Here is a 23,492-nt window from a genome sequence, read left to right on the forward strand (position 1 = left end):
TTAAAGCGACTTGTCAAACAATATGTTCAAGAAATTTACGACATGAATGACTCAAGTCAATAGCTAGGAAAGATGCCCAAATAGCCAAATAAATAGAGCAAGCAGGGTGACAAGTGAACAACTTTCCCAACCCAAGAGTGTAGTCAAGAAATCAAGGTAACCATTTTAGAAAAAGGATAACTAGCAAGCATGCATAGACCATGAAGATAGAAAGACCAAGAGAACCAAGACCAAAGAGTCACTTTAAGCATGTTCAAGAACTAGAGACATAGAAAATCAAAATCAAATGATGCGACTCCCCTTAGCAAGCAACACAAGAAAATTTTTGCACTTGACATTTTGACTTGGTTGACAAAGTTTGGCAATAATTGATAGCATAGTAAATTTGATGTTCAAAAGAAATTTCTTTCCAAGCAAGATAGTGACACATAGAGTAGTCTTCAAGCAATCAAGCAAGGGACAAAGCAACCTTGCATGATACAAGCATATGTGAGGTCTCAAAAGAATTTCTTAGAATTATTGTCATGTGTATGTTCAAAAGATTTTCACTGGTATACCACATTTGAGAACACATCAAGCAATATCTACCTAAAAGACATGGTTCATTACTCAACATCTTGGCCCACGCTTGATGCTCTTTTTCCTCACACCAAGTGGTTTCCCACAAGAGATATTGGCTTTGTCATGGAAATGCCATAAGCATAACCAAGGGAACACAGATGGTGAGTGTAAAATCTTGGGGTGATCCGGGTAGTCCACTAGGATCGATCCTTGCACCAAGAAGTTGAGCGGCTAAAAAAAGGTAGTTACTAACTTAGAGTTTTTAGATTGGGCTTCCGTTCATAGTGTTCCTCTTGCTCCCAATTATGGGACACCTCACCTTGCGATGAGTAACCGATCTCGCGATCACAAGAGTATCTTAAGCATTCTTGCCTAGTGATCTCCCTATGGTCAAAATCCCATAAGCGATCACACTAGGTGAAGACAAACACTATGTCTACCAAAGTTTTGTGTCCTTGATAGCCTTGAGTTTATAGTGGGTTGGAAGAGCCAGGTAATCGACTTGTCCCCACTTGGGTCGTTCCTCTCAGGTTGTCCGAGAGCAGGCCCTCTAAAGGATTCTAACTACACAAAGTGGATCAACTTTTGGAAGTCAAGATTTCTGGTTCACCACAAGGGTGAAGAGCATACTCTCCTATTCCAATCATTTTCTCTCAAACATGCCAAGAAGATTCAGTTACCCCTTGCTTTTGAAATCAAATGGCAAGTCAAGATTTTTGATTCACCACAAGGGTGAAGAGCATACTCTCCTATTACCAAAAGACTCCAATCAGAAGTTTTATGTGCCTAAAAATAAACAACTAGTATGTGTCGCACATGTAAAAGTAAAGAACAAAAAAAATTGGGTTTTTATGCATTGGGCAGCCCTGCAAACAATCGTTAGTAGCCCTTGCGCATTTGAAGCTTTGACATGCGTTCTTTTATGCAATGTTTCAATTTTTTTTTTCATAAGGATGGCAACCTGTAATCATAACTTGTTAGCACCAAAAGTTAGTATGAAATAACATAAAAATCTACAGTAAAAAGTGGTGAGTTTCCTCAAAAATCCAATTTATCTTCCAACCAAGTGCATGCAAAGAAAGTGCAAGTTAATCACAAATGCTCTCATTTTTACTCTTTGATTTTGACCTAGTCAACAAGATTGGACTTTTTTACTATGATTTTTTATCCAAAAATAAAAATGAAAAGAAGAGACCCCTATTAAAAATTAGAGAGCTTTCGAAAAATGCAAGAAATTTTAAAAAATCTCTTCATTTACGCTCTAGAGATCAATTTTGTCAAAATAGGCCAAATTTATCAAATCGAGTTTTTGATTTTTAAAAAGATCTCAAAATTCAAAACAAAAAGAAAGAACCCCCATTAGAATTGAAAACCTTTTCTGAAAATGTAAGTTTAAAAAAAAAAATCGCTGATTTGCGATCAGAAACGGCTTTTTATGAAAAATAAAGAAAAACTCATAACTCCCAAAAATCACGTCAAAATTATCTAGAAATTGGACTGAGACATTCTGAGAATATACCCAATCATTAAAAAAAAATTCAGAACTAAACTCCAAGTGGTTTAAAAGATATGATCAAATCTTTAAACCAACTAAGTTTTTGGCCTTCAAACCAATTTACTTATGGGTTGGCCTTAAAACCAAAGTGATAATTCTACAAAAGCATTTGATTAGATCCAATATGCTACTGTAAAAAACTAGAGATAAGAAATGAAAGCAAATGGAGCTGAAAATTTGATTCAAGCCCCACGGTGGGCGCCAAAAATGTACACTCGAAAGTGTCCCACTCTAAACCCTTCTATCCAAACGATTCCATGAGTTTGGAATGCTTGGATGCCGGCTTAGAGATCCCTATCCACGGAGTGCAAAAGAGTGTATTTCAAGTTCAAGGGCTCTCAGCTGAGCCTTAGAGATACTCTTCTTGCTAGTAAACCATGCAATGGGAGGTTCCAAAGACAAGATGCAAGAATGCAAATGTCTCAAGGAGTTCCTCAAGAATGCAATGCAACTAAAGATTAAATTAGAATGAATATGAAAAGCGCAGCTATTCTAAGCATGGATGAGAGTGTTACAATCCAAATATTAAGCTATGTGAGAGATTATTGCAAAATAGAAGCTAAACTAACATGCAACATGAATCTAAGCTAAAATGTCATGGATGAGAGAATGTAGACAAGGAAGAGAAGTTCTCCACAAAGCTCCAAATAAAACCTGTTAGAAAACCTGCAGCATAACAATGTTCAAAAGATGGATGGATTGAGGGGGAAAGCTCTCTCCCTTTTAAAGATGTATGGACGGTAGAGATCAAGATGAAGATGGTGGATGATCAACGGTGGAATTTGAAAAGAGGAGTGATCCATGTGCACACACAAATCAACCAATAGAATATAAGTTGACTTGTCATATAAGACAAAAGTCACAAAGCCTTTTCTTTTAATTGCAAAATAGAAAAAAGACTTTATGTGTGCACTTTAAGTGGGTTAGAAGAATGGGGTCTTTTATTTAATTAAAAGGGGACATGTTCTTTTAATCAAATAATGAACTTAGGATAGCATAGTCAAACTATAGGTTATAATCGAATAAATTGATTATTAGCAATTTGGTCTAGGTAAATGATTAAATTAATTTAGCCAAAATGCTGAGAAGGGGGCTAATAGTCTAGATGACCATTTTTAGGTGATTACAAATATATTATTATTAAATTAAATAAATATAATCACGTTCTAAATTTAAACTTTAACTTTTATCTCCAATATTTAATTCTCTCTCATTTAATTAATTCATTCATGCACAATTAATTTCCTTTTTAAATTAAAATATTCTTTTATTATTCCTTCATGCACTTTAAGTGAATTGTTAAATTACTTTATTTAACTTTCCACTTTACTTTACTTTAATAAATTTATAACTTTAATCTCATGCACACATTATTAAAATATCTTTATTCAAGTTCACATGTTTTTATATTTTAAATTAATTTCTATATTTTAAACTCATTCATGCGAACTTAAAACATATTCATAATTTAATATCTTTTTACTTTTTAATTTATTTTTGAACGTTTTAATTTGATAAATATTTATTAACTTAAATAACAATAATATTTAGCATTTATTTAAAAATGAACTCTAAATATATTATTATTAAATTAAATAAATATTATCTCGTTCTAAATTTATTCTTAAAACTTTTATCTTCAATTCAATTCTTTATATTTAATTAATTTCTCAATTAATTAAATATAATTAAATATTCAAAATATCATAATAATTTTCCATTAAATTAAATCATTAATTTAATCTTTTAATTAGACTTAATTAACAGAAAATTCATCAAAGACTCACAAAACAACATACGCATAAAATACTCACGGGTTTAAAAAGGGTAGACAGTCTGTTACGAGTCCATCTTGCAGGACAAGTATTATAGGCTTATGGCTAGGATTGGACCTGATCATTATCTTCCCATTCTCAACATTTGAGTATTTTTAATAGGGCACGCTCATCCTGGCAATTCAGGGAAGTCGATGCCCGGTACCTGCATCCTGCATAAAAGACGAGCATGTACATGTATATAATATATCTAAACTAAACAGACAATGGCGGAGAGTGGTTCATCGTGTAGATCCCGACTAGCAGGTGACTATGACTCCCTCCCCTAACCACATCAAACACGTCAGACAGAAAGATAAAATAAACACACACACCATACACATGCAAGTATGGGGTAAGTATCATAAAAATCACAAGTCTAACATCAAATGTGTACATATAATAATGCATCTCTATCAATACAACATAATCATCACTAAAGACATCATGTTAACATTGTTACAAAAGAAACCACATTTACTAACTAGGATCATCAAAATACCATTAACAACACATGAATGAAATCAACTAAGCAATAATAACTGATGCATTTGTAATTCAAGACATGAAATAATATCATAATATTGTAAATCCAATATCTCTAAACTAATCAATGCATAAAATCAACCTAAAAGATTTTGACAATGATAATAGAAATGCGAACTAGGGGCAGTAACTACATGTGAAATCCCCACCTCTGTATGAATAACAAGTATGCCTGCAATGTACATGTGGATGAGATGACATTCCATCCTCAAATGCCTCAATATCCATCCCATCACACATGTGTTGAAAACTAAAATAAAAATGTTGATTGGGCCTTGAAGACTGTAATAATGCATGTAATGATGATGTCGGTAGCACAAGAGATGATGATACTGGTGGTGCAGATGACACAAGCAGGGATGACACTGGTTGATCATAACATGGTCCATGATGATCCACAGGAGGCCAACAAAATAAGAATGGGAAAATACTAAAATGTTAGTTTTTCAGTACTTTCTGTATTTTAGTATTTTGCATTTTTGAAGGCCTTCGAAGCATTTTTGGGTATTAATTACTCCCAAGAGATGTCTCTTAAAATTTGGAGATAGAAAATTTGATTATCTTTCCAATGGTGTAAGAAGCATACATTTTTGAGCTATGTGTTGAAAGTTATGACTTCTACAAGTAGACAAGATTTGAAATAGTTTTTAAATAGTTCTCATAGTCTTATGATTTTATTATGTAATAAACATTATGTAAACTTTTAATTTCTTTTCAAAGGGATGTTGTAGCCCTTCAGATTCATCAAACATTGTATAAACTTGAGTTTTGAATGAAAGGAACCACTTTTTGGCTTGTATAATCTATTGTATTAAAATTGTGCTATTCACATTAGAATTAACAATACTACAGGTATCACACCAAGTGTTGTAATCCAGAATCATAATTCAAATCACTAGTGGTGTAGGTGATGTTGATGGAGCTATCATAAGCTGTGATGATCGCAGTGCCATAGGTTATGATGATGGAGCTATCATAAGTTGTGATGACCCTATAGATGCATCTAATGATGGTCAAGGTGTCATAGGTGAAGGAAAACCACCTAACTATTAGCCATGCTCAATGATAACATCTATTAATGATGCATTTGCATGAAGATTATGTAAATCAATAGACTTATTTACAATTGATGGGAGCACAACATGAGGCATGGTTTTTCATGATGTACATCTCCTCTCATGGTGTGGTACCACCCTACGAGCCCTGGATCTATCCTATGTAGAGCCTCTCCCTCTACCCTGGAATTCACAGATGTCAAAGTAATTTGGCTTCTAGCCAAGGATGAACTCATAATAGAGCTTTGTCAAAAAATATAGAGGCACCTCATAATTATTACATGGTGGTAGGTCAAATACCATATACCACCTATCCCAAAAACATGATCTCATCCTACAATGAGTGCACCAATAAATAGGAAAAGTTTTGGTTGTGTGTAATAGGGAGTTTCCAGATATAGGATCAATGAAAAGAGAACATATAGTACCTTTCATTACGTCCTTGTCTTTCACCTGTTGATATGATAACCCGTCAATATAAGATGCATGACACCTATCCCTCCACCTAACCCATTTTGTCACCTCCCTAGACACCTAATTCGCATTTTGGGTTATTTGTTCAAGTGTATTCGCTAGGGTTGAGTGGTGAGAAAGCATAGATGATCGCAACCTATTGACCATTTGGGTAATGTTATCACTATTTTGTGTAAGGCAGTTTATGAGGTGTTCTTGTGTAGTAGTTAAATGATGTAATGGTATGTGTGGAGGGTTTATGGGTGGTGATTGTTGTTGAACGAGAACATTGAGTGGAGGGTTTTGTGGTTGTATCATTATGGGTGTAAGGTTTTTTATTTGTGTCACAATGGGTGGAGTGTTTTGTGGTTGTGTCACTATGGGTGGAGGGTTTGATTATGCATGAGGTGGTCTTTCACCTCTCCCTAATTTTCTTGGATTCATTAATGCATCTGATATTAAAAATAAATAAAAATAGTTACAAATTATGAAAAAAAATATGAAACCTACAAATTGCAAAAATCACATTACAAATTATGATGGAAAAATACATAAACAATGAAAAGAATGAAGACACACCTTGTTTGTGGGGTGCCATGGATGAAAATGCAAGAAAAAACCTCTTTTCCTTACAAACCCGATCGAGTTTTTTCTTCCTCCTCTCTAATCCGAATTGATGTTGTCATTTGAGGGTATAAAAATGCCCTCAAATGCAGGTAGTAGAAAATTATTTATGTTTTATATTAAGGTAAAAAAATGTTTTGAAGGAGACTCGAAACCCTTAACAAGAAATTAAAAGATAAACCATCAAGCTCCACCAGGTTTTACAAGGGCCTAAAACCTACAGTTTTAAAAGATTCAAAATCAGGTTTTACAAGGACTTGAAACCACAACATAAAACCAAAAAATGAGACCAAGTTTTACAAGGACCTGAAACCTAGTTTTAAAATAACAAAACCAGATAAAAACCCTAGACAATCGACTAGAAACCAAGACAACTACCAAGAGAGAGACCAAAAACTAGAAACAAAAAAAAAACTGCTATTGAAATTCTTTGATCATTTGGACCACCTCTTTTCCAGCCTCCACAATACTTTGGATGATATTAACTCCAAATCCCACAATGCCCTTAGCTACTTTTTTCTTAGAGCTCTGTCCAGTTCATTTACTTGGACCACCTGGAGATACGATTTCTTCATTAGTTCTCTTCCCTAAGCTGGTAGCAGCTGCGCAAATGTTAGAAGTAACCTACTCCATCTTATTACCGCTTTCTTTAATCAATAACTGAAGCTTGTTTTCATATTCCTTTAGTTTTTCTGGTATATTACCAACCTAAATTTCCATTCGGGTGGTCTTTGCATGATCATTTTCTTGGTTCTGCTCCATTGTAGTAACTTTTCTTTTCAAGTTCATTAATTCATTACACCCAACAGTTGGCTTGAAGGGAAGAGTCTACCTTGAGCTTTGCAGTATGCAGTAAAGAAAGCCTAGTATCTCTACCAGCATAATCATCCTTCTCCTTCCCCATATCTTCCTTACACATAGACTCATTCTTCTCTTTCCTTATGTCTTCCTTCACATTTTTAGCATCCTTATTAGAGAGATCCTCCTTTCCCTTCTCCATTACTTCTTTTTCAACCCTCACTCCTAGGGATTATTCACTCTAATTGATATCCTCTTCACCAATATTACCCAACCCAATATTTTTATCATTTCTTTCATCCATCTCCTCCTTACCAGATTCACCTTGCTACTAGGGTAACCTTCCAAATTAGAGCTGAAATCTCCCACATCTATGTTCTCCTCCTCATCCACATTTTTTCCTTCATTATTATTTAAGTTATCAGACTCAGTAATCTCTTCCACATTTTTTTGAGGGGTTTCTTGCTTCAGATTCTATCTTTTCCCACTAACCCCTTCCTCAACTTTACTCTTCCTAGAGTATGTTTCACTCACAAAGCCCTTCTTTTTCTCAGAAGGAGGGGAAGATACAATAGCCTTGTTCTTACAATAATTCTCAATCAGTAAAATTAAGCCTTCATGAAGAATCGGGTGGATTCTTTTTTTCTATGAGCTTGGAGACTATGGAGTAAACAAAATCTCAAATAAAAAGGAAATGAGATTCTATCTTTGTGCCTAAAGTGATTCAGAAACACAAAATGAAATTTATGAACACATTTTAGCTCTACCATCTAAGATAAAGTACTCACAAATGCATGAAAGCACATCTTGCCAGATAACCTTGATTTGGCCCAGTTAGTAAAAATCACCATTCTTCTCCAAGTTTTTTTTCCTTCTCATTCATTTTAGGAACTTCTTAAATGTTGCATTTGAAATACTCATTTCCTTGCTAAATTGTATGCCTTCCTTTGGCAATCCTGTCACCTCGGCAATGAAGTCTTCCATCAAATACACTATCACTCCATGCAGAGAAACACTATCCCCCTCCCTATTTTTGAAGAAAGTTGTTGTGACATGAGGTTTACATCCATGAAGTCACTCCAGATAAGTGGTGGCATTCCCCTTCTGCATAACTTTCCAAACAAAATTTTTGGCTTTCCAAGCCTTGCAATTTTTTGGCTCTTGTTTACATGGTTCTCCGCCCATTTCAAAAGCCTATTATTTGCTAAGAAAATCCAAAGTCAAGTGGAGAAGAAGAAATAAAGAAAAAACTAGAACCAAGGTATTCATTAAAATAGCTAAGGCGCTCATAAAAAAAAATACGTGTGAAGCCAGGATTGAAGCCACATTAATGTACTTTCTCGAGAAAATAACACTGACTTTTGTATCTACACTTCCATATTTCATTATATTTCTAATCTTGGAAAATCTTTCCCTCTATCATGTGAACTCTATCATAATTAATGAGAGATTTCAAATCCATATCCCTACTTAAATCATCATGCCATGTCATCTAACACTCTCGTTGGACAGCTTTGTTGGTGATCCAATCAGCCATTGCATCACCTTCACGGAAAGAATGGGAAATAAAAACTTTCTCAAATTTATTCATTAATGATTTAATTTCCTTTACACAATATTTGATTGAACACGTGACCAAACTTTTACCATTTAGCATATTAACAATGTTTAAGGAATCTCCTTCCAACCAGAGATTCTGAAAACCAGTTTCCACAACAATCCTCATAGTATATAGAGCTATAGCAGCCTCAGCTTTATGGCTATTAGATATACCAATAGGTATAGCAATAGCATCTATTATATTACCTGTATGATCTCAAAACTCCACCACAACCCACTTTACATAGATTTCCCTTAGCAGCACCATCAAAGTTCCCTTTAAGCCATCCCGTAGGTGGAGCCTTCCATCTAGTCTTTACTCTAAGGTCTTCTTTCTTCATATTTGAATCTATGGAAAGCATTGGGCTGTCAATTTGAAAGTCTTTATTATAGTTCCTTTGAGCCTTAAATTTTTCCTTTATTTCCCTAACTATATATTGTCCAAGCACCCAATTTGTCATTTCTTTATTTCAAAAGATTATGCTATTTCTTTCTTTCCAACTACCCCATCGAAGATGGGGGAGGGTAATTTTCCATAGGAAAACAACATCAATATCCTTAGAGGGACAGATCCAACTTTTAAAACATAGATCAACATTGTTTTGATGGACCCAAGAAATATTCCAATAGTTGAGAATAGAGCTCCAAACTTGTTGACTATAAGTACAATTCAAAAACAAGTGATCTCTATCTTCAAAACCTTCTTTACAAAGACTGCACCTGTTAACCACATTAATGCCTCTCTTTTGCAATTTGTCCAGAGTTAGGATTTTATTTTGAAGCAGGATCCAATAAAAGAAATTTATTTTTGGTATAAGACCCTTAATCCATGCTTTTGTCCAAAATGGTTGATTACCTTTCTCTTTAGATTTGAATATAGAGGAAACTTTGAACTAACCACTAGGATCAACACTCCATATCATCTTATCCTCCTGAAGGGGATGCAAGGAAAAGGTGCTCAACATTATCTGAATGTTGTGAAAAACTTGGTTAACATCAACAAGGTTGACCCAGTTATTATTATGCTAATAATGTCCCACAAGAGTATGAAACAATTGTTTGCATCTGTCAACTTGAGTTTTGTCCTCAAAGTCCTCAATCAGGGGGTGATCCTTTATCCAAGTATCATCCCAAAATCTAACTTTTAACCCATTTCCAATTTTTCGTGAGCAACCTTTACTTGGGGTATTCTTAGTTCCCTAAATAGCCCCCCAAATAGCAGAAGGGGAAAGAACATCAGGAGAAGACAAAAATTCAGTTCCAAACTAAAGAAAATTTCTTTGGATTTTATCAATAGTATCTACAAATTTTTTTGATATTCTAAAAAGACTCAAAGCATAAGTAGGAATGCTTTGAAGACAAGCTTTAAGGAGGGTAATTTTACCTGCTTGACTCAAAAGGTTGCCCTTCCAGCCTGCCAACTTCTTGTTAAACTTCTTTATGAAATCTTCCCAGAAAGAGTCTGAAACTTTAGGTCCCAAAGGGAGACCCAAATAAATACAAGGAAAAGATCCTATTGAACACCCTAGAATTTTAGCAATTTTGTTCTGTCTTGGTTCAAGAGTGTTAATAAAAAACAAGGAGCTCTTATTCCAATTAATGGAGTACAAATGAAGGGCTTTCTTAAGGTTTCTAGCTTCCTTGACATTAGCTTTACCCATGAAAATAGTATCATCAAAAAATTGATCATGAAAACAAGTAATAGGTTGAGAAGAAGGTTGCAAACCTTTAATATCCCCTTGCAAAACTAGTTTCCCAATATATCTTCCCAAGGAATCAGCCATAATAATAAAGAGGATAGGGGATAAAGGATCTCCCTGTCTTAATCCTATGGAGGGGCTGAAAAATTCAGAAGAACATCCATTCACCAAAACAACTATAGAAGTAGTGGAGATCAGCTAAGATATAGCTCTAACAATCATATGGTTAAACCCAAAAGCCTGCAAAATCTTAACAAGAAAACCCCTTTCTACTCTATCATAGGCTTTCGCAATATCAACTTTCAAGATAAATCCTTGATTGTTAGAGCAAGATAAGGAATGAATAATCTCATGATCAGTAATAACAGAATTAAGAATTTGCCTTCTTGGGATAAAACCATTTTTTTGATCAGCAATTAGAGAAGGAAGCACCAAAAGCAACATGGATGTGAGAACCTTTGAAATGATCTTATAAAAGGAATTACAAAGACTAATAGGTCTGAACTAGTCTAGAGAATCGGCCCCAATCTTTTTAGGAATAAGACATAGGAAGGTAGAGTTGATCTCCTTAAGCATTCTCTTAGCCCCAAAGAATTCCTTTACAACATCACATACATCTCTTCCAACCAAATACCATGCCTTCTAAAAAAAGAACATAGGAAAACCATCTAGTCTTGGAGACTTATCCCCTCCTAAGGAGCTAACAGCTTTAAAAATCTCTTCTTCCTTAGGAATGGATCCTAATAATTTGTTTTGTTCTTCAGTAATTAAAGAAGGAATCTCCTTCAAGAGATCTTCTTGGTGACCTGCATCAATATTAGGATCAACTGTCATTAAAGAAGAGAAAAAAGAGACCATCTCTTTTGAGATATTATTTTCCTCAGTAATCTTTAGATCACCCTTTTTAAGATATGCAATACGAGTTTTTTCTTTGTGCTTCAAGGTGGAAAGATGAAAAAATCTGGTATTCTTATCTCCTTCATTTAGCCAAATCGATCTAGATTTTTGTCTCCAATAGATTTCCTCCTTAGTGACAATATCATGAAGCTCAACTAGATTTTCATTCTCTTCTCTAACAAGGTCAGAAGAATAGCCTTCTTTATGAATCTTGCTCTGAATACTTTGGAGGTCCTCCTTTAAAGTAGCTTTATTCTCAAAAATATTACCAAAACATCTTTTATTCCATATTTTAACCTCCTTTTTAACATTTCTTAATTTAGCAGCCACTCTAAAAAGAGCAGTTCCTTCAACATCTATATTCCACCATTCAGCTAGTTTATTCTCAAACTGTGGATGTTGCATCCACATTTTTTCAAACCTAAAAGGAATTTTTTTTTGAAATTTATCTTTTCCACAGTATATATCAAAGGGAAATGATTAGACCCAGTTTTTTGTAAGGCCTCCAATTTACAACTAAACTCTTTAGACCAATCAAGAGAAATAAGGGCTCAATCCAATCAGGCCTGAATACAATCATTACCAAGCCTCTTATTACTCAAAGTAAACTCAATTCCATGAAGATCTAGATCCATTAAACCCTCTTTATTGATGAAATCCATAAGATCCAATCTACCATCCAGCTAACTCGCATTACCTCCCTTTTTTTCATGATCATAGAGAGGAACATTAAAGTCCCCCAAGAAAATCCATCTACCAAAGTAATCTTTACTCTTTATATGAGAAAGAGTTCCCCAAACCTTTTTCGTGGAGTTCTTTAAATTCGGAGCATACATATTTACAATAAATCAAACATTTTTTTGGTCAATGCAAGTAATTTTGACCATCATAAAATGTTTACTAGCATTTAAGACAGTTCCTGAATAATAGGATTTCTTCCATAACATCAAAGTACCCCCTAAAGCTCCTTCTGAACTACTTTCTTTTATACAGTAATCTTTAAAAGAATTAATTTGTTCAACTCTCTTATTTTCCATTTTGGTTTCTTGAAGCAACATAAAATCTAGTTTATGCTCTCTAACAAAATTCCTAACAACATCAAGTTTGTGACTACTATTCAAACCCCTTATATTCCAAGTAATAATTTTCATATTTTTCTTTTAGGGGTAAAATCTAGAATAGTTGCTTTTCCATCAACAATATTCTACATACTTTCCATTTCTCTGGTTTTCCTTGTAGATTTCCTTCCAATTTTCTTCAGAGTTCCAACATTTGGTTTCACCTTGGTTTGTTGTTCCAATTTACTACTACGAGTCTCCACTCTTTTGGGAACTTTATTATTCTTCTTTTCTACCTTTTTCCTTTGATTCGGTTGTTTCAAGTCCTTGTCTTCCTCTTTTTTCTCCTCTGATTCAGCATCATTCTTAAAGAGAACAAATTTCTTTGCATAAAGTTGTCTCAAGAAGTTTACGGGAAGTATTGTGATTTTCAATCACATGAAGGTTATGGGCTTCTTCTTGCACCATCGATTTGCTGCTATCCAATAGAATTTCACCCTCCTCTAATTCCTCCATCTCTACTAGATCTTCCCAGTTTGTCTCAATTTTTTGATAAATAACTAATTGCTTCATCATATCCGTCATGATTTTTGTATTTTGCTCAGGTGAGGTAGAATCTAGCATCTCCCCAATCTCCTAATTTTCACTGCTCAAGTTTTCCTTCAAAGCCGATTTTGGCATTTTACAAGATTTCTGAAAATCTGAGTTCAAGTTATCCTTCACATCTTTTGCATGAATAATTTTAGGTTTCCACACTTTCTTTTGGACTTTAACTGCTTTCTTTTTATCTTCCTTTTCAGTCTTAAAGATGTTCTTTCCTTTGTTAGGATAGTTTTTCACCTAATGGCCCTATTTTTTACAGGCGAAACTTGTATTTGGGAGATCTTCATAAATGACTTCCTGCATTCTTTTCCCCAGTTATGAAATAAGTTCCACTTTTTCAAGGAGGTGATTCAAGTTTGCCACTTTCACATATAACTTGGCACTCTGAAGTTTAGAAAATTATTTATGGTAATTAAAACTCGATTAGGTTTTTCCACATTTGACTTTTAAATAACTTGATCTGGTTATTGAGATTTTTTATTTTTTTTTATTGGTTGTCTACTTTTTTGTACACCAACTTGGTGCACTCACCCTAAACTTAGATAAAATATTTGGGAAAACTCTAATAAAAGAGAAGGAGCTCTTCATGTCACTCACTGTATTGCAATCTTACAAGTAGGAAGAATGTCACAAACATAGAAAAATGCATTCCAATCCTATAGCATGCTTGCACAAAATGGAAACATATTAAACCTTTGCAAAAGGCTATACAAGTCTTTATATAACTTTTTTTTAAATAAAAAATTAGAAAACCATATTCTTAAAAGGTTTATGATTTTATTATACTCGGTGTCATACAAGGATGTGTCTCCCATAAACCCTAGTGTTCCTAGAATGTGGGTACGTTGTCCCCAAGTCCCCAACTATGTCACTTGTCAAATGCCAATAACTACTAGGTCAAATAAATGGAAGTATAAACTCATTGCTTGGAGGGCATAAAAGTGTATATAAAATATAACATTAAGTGACACTTAAAGTTATATTTTATATAAATATTGTCAAAATGTTTGAGAGTGGTTTTGGGTTGATATGAGTTATAATGGAGATTTTTTTTACTTTGGGAGATTCTAAATCACTCCGAACTTAGCCAAATTTTAAGAATCAATAACCTCTATTAGTGTTATCTTCCATTGCTTTTCTTTAACTTTCTGAGACAAATTTGATAGTGCAACACAAATTTTTCAAGGATTATAATCCATTTAATCACAAATCTCTTTACTCCCAACTCAACATCCTTCACTAGCTTGGCCCAATTTTCAGTCATATCCCTTAATGACTTGAATACCTAGCAAGCCAAAGTTGCTCAAACTCATCTCTAAGGCTCAGAGACTTGAATATTACCCCTAAACTAACGCTACCTAGGATAATTACCCCACTGAACTATTGATACTTTTATTATTTACTATTTAATGTCCAAGTATTTACTATTTTGTATTTAACATTGTACTTTTGTTATTTTACTTCTTAATAGTCTTATACATATTTTCATAACTAGTATTTTATGTATAGTATATAGTATAACATGTCATCCCATTGTTTTCCCCTTGTCCCCAAATTGAGGCCTTTTGTCCCAGTCTTAGGAACTTGTACCCTGTCTACAACAAGAGTTTTAGCATTCAAAAATTTCTAAAACTACTAGGACCACTCTAAAACCACATATTAACTTCATTGTCAATTTTTTTAAGAAAATAGCTTTTTTAATGTCTATTTAGTTTCTCAATTCTTAAGATAATATAGAAATTGATTCAAAGTAACCCTCAATATTTTTAAAATGGTTATGGGAGAGGACCATCTTTGATGTTCACTTTGAAGGATGAAATTACATTTCATATAGAATAAAATCAAAGATTGAAAAATATAAAATAATTGATATTACATTTTTTTCGTTTAGAAGTGAATAAACTCTAGACCTACAAGGAATATTTCTCCATATCTCATATGATGAAAATCTTTCGATAATCAATTCCTTTTTTTTTTTTTAATGTCTAACCAAGTTATGTCATCATTAGTAAAGGAAAAATAAACATTTGAGTGGCAATTAATGAATGATATTATGATTTTCTTAAAATGAAAAGCTTGAATGATAATTAAGTTCCAAACTCTTATGTAAAATATTTTTTCCACCTTGAATAGTCTTATAATATCTTCAATTGAACGACTTATTTTAAATGAAAATTTTCAAGTTCTATCATAAAATTAATTTTTTTTTTAAAGATCAAAGTAAATACCAAAAATGTCTCAATAAATATTATAGTGGTTGTGCACAAATGACTTAATAGTAATATATAAATGAACCAATTACCAACAAAAAACTAAAAATTAGTGAAGATTACTACATGTTTGATGATTTATGAACCTCCTTAATGTTTAGCAAGTGATTTCTTACCCAAAAATATTTCTACAATTTATAATTTTTGAGACACCTTAACATAAATCTAATTTAATAATAAATTAAAAAACCACAAAGTTCTAAACAAATTTTCGGTGGAAAATTCACTTTAAACTTTGCGGAAGGCTTCCAGACTTGACCGGGGGAGAGGGGCCTCGTACTTTCCTACAATGAACACATATATCCGGCCAATTGACAGACAAAGTGACATCTTACCTTATTATTTGATCAATTTGAGACTAAATTTCGAAAACTTTTCTAGAGAAGACAATTAAAAAACAAAATTGACAAAGAGATATAGACGAACAGAAGTTGGGACTGAATCGGCAACTGCCACTTCAAATTTCCGGAGAAGGAAAAGACCAATTACGCATTGAAATCGCACTTTTCATTCCAAAAAATAGGCGGGCTTACATTTAACGCGCTTTTACACAGAAAGTCCATTTTCTTCTTCGGAAATCTTCAAGCAAATAAAAGAATCGAGAATGTGTTTGTCAAGTTTAAATTCCAGGGGTTTTCAAGTTACAAAATGTCTGTCACAAGAACAGAAAGCAGAAGAATGTATAGAGGCTTTAAGTACAAAATTGACAGAGAAACCTGTGAAATCTGGCCTCCCATGGCAGGGATTTTGTAAATACAAAAACCACAAAACCTGTGTAAAACTTTTCGAACGATCCGAAACGGACGGTGAGTCTGCGTGCGGCGAAGAGCAAAATGATGAATGAATCATCTCATCTCAGCTTCCCAGTCAAATGGCGGGTTTCTTAAAAAAAAATCCTCGAGGAGCGCGGCGGGCGAGTGATGGGAGCAATGCAAATGGTGATGACGGTATTAATTTGGGGTTCATTGAAGATAGAGGTCATATGGAGACCAGAGGGTGTCCAAAGGGCAGGGTCTTCTGGAATCCAGGCGAAGCCATGGTTTTCCCTTTCCGCTCCAATGCAACAGACTCACCGGTCCCGGATGCAGTGACCGGCAGCTGCCCACCGCATTATCTCCTCCGAGGCCGTGCTGATTCCACCTGTGCTCCACAGCCTTCACCATTCCCCCAAACACCAGAAGAAACGGAGGCAGAGATCCGAGCTCATAGATCCTCTTCTCCTTCTGGATTCTCATCCACTGCTCCACCATTCCCCTGTAGTTATTCCGACGCCATTTCACAAGATCGATCACCATTACCCCTGTATTGAAATAACACGGCCTCCTCCCCTCAAATGTTTTCGCCAAATTGCCATTGGACCAGAAGGCCTCCGTGAAATAGCTCGTCAGATTCGCATGGCAATACTCAGGGGCTCCGATTGGATTCCCCCCGAGCTCGATTCCCCACAGCTTCTCAATGTCATCTATTGCAATAAGATCCGAATCCAGGTAAATGACTCTCTCCACACAAGGCGGCAGAACATCTGCCAGATAAATCCGAGCGTAATTCAAAGGCTTCTCTAAAGCCTCCCTGACAGAGCTCGAAATGAGACCATCAACTAGGGTTTCGTCAAAAACATAAAGCTCAAAGTTGAGGTAAGGAAAAGCCGATTGCAGCACCCTGTGCAATTGCAGGTCCTGGTGAGACACCAGAAAATGGAAGAAGAAACTTTCAGGGCAAGAGGCGTGTTTGAGAACGGACAAAACGGCGGCCATGGATCCTCGCAAATACTCCTCGTCCAAAGTCATGGCTATGTGCACATACCCTGCCGCGCACAAGGAACCGTTCCGAACAGGGCACCCCTTCCCATTACGAAACGCCGGAGCTTCCCTGAAAGATTCCGGCTCCCGCAACGAAGATCTCACGCCCGGCATCCTTTCAAATCTCGAATACCTGACCGCCTCCGCAGCGCTCCAGCCATTCATCACAATAAATGCGCCAACCACAGAAACGAAAATGAAACCCCACAGATTCGATCCCATCACCTTCCAGAGGATCACAACTCGTATAAATTCCACTCCTTCAGAGCCCCCCGATCGTATTATTACGAATCGTATTACAGATCGCTGAACTCTGTTGATGTTCTTCTTCCCTCACAAACAACTCCCCCTCCCACTGCCGATGTATTATAACTCCACACTTGAAAACCGAATTTCGCGGAAGCAGAGTAAATGCACAGCTTGAATGACACGTTTTAGTGAAACGCGCCCGGCGGGTCGGCGTTCTCTACGTTTTATTTCACACACTAATTCTTCATCATCTCACCATGTGATCTATTTTTCACCGAACAAGATACAACTGCTCTGGAACCAAGGCGGTGGGGCCGGTCATCCGGTCATTAATTTATTCGCAAGCCAATCCTGCAGCAGAGATACTGTACATCTAGCTGTCATTCCGTACTTGTCCCAGTGGGGGACAGCGAGGACCGTATGGGAGGGCCTCGGCCAGGCTGGCGTCAACTGGAGCCGGGGCCCATCCGCACCAGGCGGTGCAGGCCAATATAGTTGGAAAATATGCCTATGCCCATGCTAGGTGGGAAGCTCAGCCGCCCACCTGGATTCTTTATGGGGCAGTTCAATTCAAACTAAACTCAGCCCCACCCCATTTATGACTTCTCTCCATCTCTCACCACGTCATCGGAGAACGCTTACGTGGCTCTCCTTCGCTTAATTCTAGAATGCAATTTGGTTGGTCTCCTCTGCTTTGCGTGCGTTGAAAGTTGAAACGAATAAATGCAATTGAAGGTATACGTTTTCAAAATATATGTGAGATTGTGTCCTTTGACAAGTCAGAGACTGTGAATTGAATTGTTCAAAGTGAACTAGTATGTCATAAAGTCAAGCCAAAACCATTACCTATATTGCTCATCGCTTTTCTTTTGAGATGTTCCAAGTCCAGCCAAAAACTGAGTATCGTCTGCCGTCTTATTACTTTTCTGACTAGTTGAAGTGTTTCCATTCAATCATTCATTTCGTTGCAGTTTGAGCTATCTCCTTTCTTCTGATTTTTCATTTTTTTCTTTCGAATTTGTTGAAGGGAAGATGTAGTTTTCTATTTTTTATTACAATATCTAGATTTCTCGTTCAATTAGACTTGATTTTTAAGCGTTTTTCCTTTTTTTTTAAAAGAAGAAAAGCAGAATCTTATGTTCTATAGAGTGATTAAATGGCCTACTTTTTAATGGAGTACCACCCATTTCTTCAATTTTATATTTAATAAAATCTAAGTTTTTATTGATTATTATATATTCTACAAATTAATTTAATAAATATTATTTAATTAGGTATTATTATTTTTATTAATAATTTAAAAATTAATTATTTGATTAATTATTAAATAAATAATTTTATTATTCAACTAATTCATTTTTAGTTATTTATAATTAAATCATCTTTACAAATTATTTAATGAGTTAACACATTTATGTAGAAATTTAATTGATTCAAATTATTTATTTAATTTTTCCATCTTAAATAAAATAAAATCATCCGTACTTATTTCCTAAATACATTTACAACTCATCCAATATTATAAGTTTTACCCTCTCTCATTCTTTTCAATGACTCATATAAACTAGCATACCTAAAATTTTAATTAATTTTTTTTGTAAATTAAGTCGAGAGATATCTAAGTTATGTCCCTTCTATCCAAGTGATTCCATGAGTTCTGAATGCTTGGATGCCAGCTTAGAGTTCCCTATCCATGAAATGCAAGAAAGTATATTTGAATGTGTGAGGGCTCTCAGTTGAGCCTTTGAAATACATTTCTTGCTAGTAAATCATGCAATGGGAGTTTCTCTTAAAGGCAAGATGCAAGAATGCAAATGTCCACACAGAATGCCTCAAGAATGCAATGCAAATGTAGACTAAACTAGTATGAATATGCAAAATGTAATTATGTTAACAAGAATGAGAGTGTTACAAATCCAACTATTATGTTATGTGACCTAGATTATAGTAAAGGAAACTAAGCTATCATGCAACTATGCTAAAATGCCATGGATGAGAGAATGTAAACAAGAAAATGGAAGTTCTCCACAAAAGTGATTTTGAAGAACAAAATGTAGAAAGAGATAACAAATCATGAATGTACAGCCTGATAGTGGTAGTATTGAACACTAGGAAAGAGAACTTAAAGAAGAATGCTAACACCAAGCAAAGCAGATAGACCGAGAGCAAATGAAAAAGATCAAACATATGCTCCTAAGAAATAGATAACTGTAGCAAGTGATGATAGAGTATTTATGCCCCCTCAAGCTTGAAATTGAAATGAGGTAAGGGGGATGTAAAAACGAGCTAGATATGAGCAAATCGAGATATAGAAAAGTCCATGATGATAGATAGATGATCAGAACCAAAGAGTGACCATAAAGAAATGATAGAATGCCCTAGTTTGACCACAATTGACCATGAAGGATAAATCATGAAAATTAGGTCAAATCAAGTAAAAAGGTGATTTAGACATGAAAATGTGAATTGGAGTAGATATGAAGTGTAGAAATGATGAAGACATGAATAAATAAAGATGCCCTAGTGAAGATTCAAAAAAAAAGGTCAACTAACTATATAGAAGAAGGTAAAAATTTTGAAATGTGATTTTGACTATCAAGATGAACTCAAATTTTGATTTTGATCTCGAAAATGGATCTAGGACATCAAAATTATGTAAGTCAAAAGGTTATGCAGATTTTATGATAGGATAGCAAAGAGACGAAGCGAAAGATCAAGAAGATGAAAAGCAATGATGATGAAGAAAGCAAAGAAGGTATGAAAGTAGTTAGCTGATATGTCCGAAAAAAAGAGATGAAGAGAGAGCTCTCTCCATATGCAGGAATGCAACACTAAGCTAGAAAATGAACCTAAAATGCAAGCTAATATGCAAAGTGGTTTACTAGCAAGAAACACATAACATTTAGACTCTAATTCCATCATTGAGCATTTATTAGGGACATCATGAGATCATACAATCATCACTAGTGTAACTATAAGGATATGAATATGATTGATATTAGATAGAAATGTGGAAATCCAATCTAAGCATCAAAGACATGTAAGTCATGATGGCTATGTGATTAGATTCCCTAAGTTTAATGTAGCAAGATTATACCTATATCAAGGCATAAGCATCAAGATAACCTCGAAGTGCGGTCTTGCAAAAATAGTCAAGGATGATATGCTTGTGAGTCAAAGTGTCAAATAGGACAAGCATGAATTCTTTAAACACTATAGACAAACAAAGTATACCCACAAGTGGAAACCCTAGTCTTCTAGTCCATGACATCCTTGAAAGACTATTAGGGAGGGAACGCACAGCAAAGAAATCATCATAGACAACACACAAAAGTAAATAAAGTTCATCATAGCTCAGCTGGTTAAATGTTTAAGTGTCTGTGTGTAGAAGTCACTTTTCCATTTCTTCAAGATTTGATTATGATCATGAGAAATATCACGACATCAGAGACTATAGGTAGACTATCTAAGAAGTGTTGAGAAACACTTGATGTAAAAAGGGGGGGTAGTGTTGAGAAACACTATTTTTTGAGTTGGCAAAGAAACCCTTATGCACAAGGAAACCTCAATAGGTTAAGTAGTTGTGCCCCTGAGATGAGGATAAGGAACAATTCCAAGCTAGGTATGTGTTGCAGAGTGGGTGATTGAGACTGATAGGCATAGGTGCAAGGGTCTCAAGTAGCGCTCTTTTCTAGGTTTTCACCACTTGACAAAAAAAATTCAAATTTTTAAGATTTTTCAAAAAAAAAAATCGGTGATACATCAAAGCGTCTATTGCTAGATTGTAGTGCCTCTCATGTTTGCAGTCTATACCTTGACTATTTTGATTCAAGAGATACTTGATGAGTATATGTACTTTGTGATGACCTAAGGGTCGAATGTTATACTTTGATTTAGTACCATTGATGTTTTACTGCTATACTATTTAGTTTATCATATTTGCGTGTGATGTCATTTTGAAATGACAGTAGATCTATGATGATATCTGTTTATCTAGTATTTGGACATTTTTTTGATGATTTTATGTGATGGATTTTATGCTATGGTGATTTACTTCATTCTTGTCTCTTTATGCTTTATGCGAATGCGAGTGATGTAAATGGATTAATTAGGTATTTAATGCATTATTTCTTCGACTATGATACTATATGCAATTGCACTTGATCATGTGTTTTAGTGTGTAGGAATTATATCCCTGGCAGTGGCACATGGAGTTAGTGATTCAATTATTCATATTTTACCAATGTTGTCCCTGTATGGTTGACGTATCCTTATTTTAATTGTTTTAATTAAAATCTTTCGTTGATTATTAAATCTATACTTATTTGCATTATGTGGTTAAGCCAGTGAGCGTGTCTATGCATTTAGAGGTTCGCATTGTCATGAAAGTTGTTTAGTGATTTCTGTGATTTTGGGCTTCAAATCTTCTCAAATTTAATTTCTGACAGCTTTGCCTTAAGTGAATTCTCATTATGATGAATAACCTATTTTTGTTTGGGTTGATTCAAAATCTAGCTAGTCTAATTGGCTAATTGCCCTAATGAACTATTCACCTGAAAAGTGAATAAGTATTGAAAAAGGGATTTTATTATTCACTTCTCACTTTTTGAAAATAGAAATTTGGAGAGCTCTTCTAAAACCCTCTTCTAAAGGATTTGATTTTTGTTTATTCTAGGAGTTGTGAGCATGGGATTTTCATGAGATCAGTCTCATTAGATCTGGCTCGAGGAGACCTTGCTTTGTCGTGATTTTCAACAGTATTGGCAGGTCATTTATTTTATTGTGCGAGTTTCAGATTTTGCCCCTTTTGCTGTTAGGTAGGGCCTTCTCATTTTATCATTTTTGCTCCATTTTTAGCTTCTATTTTTGGTAGTCATTTGTTAGGAGGCTGAGAATTAGTGTTCCCCTCCATTTTTTTCGTTGGTTTTGCCTAGTTGGTCAGGTATGAATATTTTCCCTATTTTTGGGATGGGGGTTTGGGGTTTTACATCATTATGCTGGTTGTTTTTGCATACAGTGTCCGAACTCAATTATTATTGGATTTTGGGGGTTTTTGTACCCAAAGGTCAAATGGGTTTTAATTTCAACATTTTCCAAATTTTGGAGTTTTTACCTTGTTTTGCATGCTTCCCAATTTTCTTGAGTTTTCTTGGCATGATGTGGGTCGTGGACCAGGACGATTCATTTGGATGTCAGTTAGACCATTGTTGCACTTTCATGTTGCATTGGGATGGATGTCGCATCCGTCATCCTGATTCTATTTTTGGTTGAGTGACTTTCTACTTTGTATTCTCATCCAGTCTTTGTGTTATGATCTTTGTGATGGTGGTGCGCCACACACAAGTATGTGTGTGTACATTTGTCAAGTGACTTGTGAGGCTCAACCTTTTGTGGTACTTCCAGAAGTTATGATCATTGGGGTTGGGTTGGGAATTTACATGCCTACGGTACTCATCGTCGAATGAGCATGGGTAGGGTAGGGTAGGGTAGCATATGTAGATGGCTTATATCTTGTATCCTAGCAATCATGGCACCATAGGTTGGTAGAGAGAGTTTTAATTAAGTGATAACTAAAGAAAATACTGGGTGGTAATAAAACTTAAGATAATAAAATGTGTGAGCACCCAATTATGTTTGAGGACACAGTGCTAGAGCCTTTTGTTGAGGAGCTGAATTTGCATGATTTGAGCTTGGGCTTGTTGATGTCAAGCGACTTTCCATGATGTTAGCCCATACTTAGTAGCCCATTGAGTGTTTGACCAGGTCCTATAGTTTATGTATTATTTATGTCTTAGTTTCAGTCATCATATTGTCTTGTGTGAGTGTTAGCTATGGATGTTGTGCTTTATGTGTGTTTTTGGTTGGATCATTATCTCCATCAACATGGTAGGAATGGACCTACGGGTTCCAC

General features: G+C 35.1%; 1 pseudogene across 1 annotated transcript; it reads right to left on the bottom strand.

Annotated features, from left to right (window-relative positions):
- Positions 1-16,018: 16,018 nt before the first annotated feature.
- On the bottom strand, positions 16,019-17,816 carry LOC149548079 (putative galacturonosyltransferase-like 7 pseudogene; annotated as a pseudogene). Its single transcript, XR_016353974.1, has one exon. The product of XR_016353974.1 is annotated as a putative galacturonosyltransferase-like 7 pseudogene (transcript).
- Positions 17,817-23,492: the final 5,676 nt, after the last annotated feature.

Source organism: Cupressus sempervirens, chromosome 7, assembly GCF_028749045.1.
Source record: "Cupressus sempervirens isolate cs-2001-9-10 chromosome 7, ASM2874904v1, whole genome shotgun sequence".
In the NCBI taxonomy this organism is placed as follows: Eukaryota; Viridiplantae; Streptophyta; class Pinopsida; order Cupressales; family Cupressaceae; genus Cupressus; species Cupressus sempervirens.